We start from the raw sequence: 1,144 nt of genomic DNA, 5'->3' as shown, positions 1-1,144 counted from the left end.
TTTACCCGGCAGCCGCGCGCCAGTCGTCTTGTCCGTCTTGGGTTCTCTGTCTGCAGTGGTCCACACCCATCCTCCGCCATACCCGGCCTTAGCCTGGCTGCCACGGGCGCCGCACCTGCCGGGGCTGCCTCTAGAGGCGGCAAGATGTTGAGCGCGGCACGGAGGATCCAGGCCTACTGGCCTAGTCGGGCCGAGAGCCGGAAGGCCACGTGGTTCTCAGGCGCAGTGGAAGAAGCCGGACCCTGTGTGGGCCACGCCCTGCTCCACGCGCAGGCCCTCGCGGCCCTGTGCTCCGGTGTGACGGGTGAGTAACATGGGCAGGCGGTCGGGTGTACGGCGTTTCTGGGACTGAGTGGTTTAAGTTAGGGGAGACCACGTGCTGGGGTCAGCCAGACCTTGAATAGGCCTGTGACAGTTGCTCCGTGACCTTGGGCATGTTAACTTACCTACCTTCTCCTAAATTATCTGGCTGCACAACACATGATAAGGAAGTCACCCTGGTGGATATAAGGACAAGGTTTTTTGGAGGACAGGCTATAGTCATTCAGATCCTATTTTGAACCCCAAGGTTGTCACTTTCTCCATTGATAGGGGACTTTGGCAAATAACAAGTCTAAATCTGATGTAAGACGGGGTTGAGGAAACGATCCTGTGAAGATAAAATGAGACAAACCACTGGCACATAGTAAAAGAAGGTGGTGATCAGAACCTATAGGATGTCTGTTCTCTTTTAGTTTCCAGAATGTCCCAGTAGATGAGTCCTGACACACAGGATTTAGGTGAGTCTGAGGGTTGCAGTGTTGGTTCTGCCCTGTGACCTAGGTTCCCCACCCGCCCCGCCCCCGTGGCCCTTATCGAAGCTGCAGCTGCTTCCATATAGCTGCTGTGGTCAAAAAGGAGCCCAAAGTGACAGTTTTCCTTGACGGTCGCCGTTCTGTTTGCTGTAACTGATCTGCAACATTTCTGGGAAAGACAGTTCCCATTGTACTTGCCATTTCTCAGGTACAACCAGAGACCTTTATTAAAACTGACAACGTTTTCAGAGGCTACCGGAAGTGTTCCATTGATGGGGTCTTACATGCAAGAATAAGGCTTTTGAGAAGTGGCTGGCAGAGGCCAAGAACCAGTATGCAGATGCAGATTT

General features: G+C 53.3%; 1 protein-coding gene across 2 annotated transcripts in view; it reads right to left on the bottom strand.

The window, feature by feature from the left end:
* Positions 1-1,144, bottom strand: part of TRNAU1AP (tRNA selenocysteine 1 associated protein 1) — a 26,151-nt gene that overhangs the window by 16,235 nt on the left and 8,772 nt on the right. The gene's annotated exons all lie outside the window — the stretch shown is intronic.

Source organism: Bison bison, unplaced genomic scaffold, assembly GCF_000754665.1.
Source record: "Bison bison bison isolate TAMUID 2011002044 unplaced genomic scaffold, Bison_UMD1.0 scf7180017864516, whole genome shotgun sequence".
In the NCBI taxonomy this organism is placed as follows: Eukaryota; Metazoa; Chordata; class Mammalia; order Artiodactyla; family Bovidae; genus Bison; species Bison bison.
The sequence above is the reverse complement of the archived record's forward strand: the minus strand, read 5'-3'. Positions and strand labels throughout refer to the sequence as shown.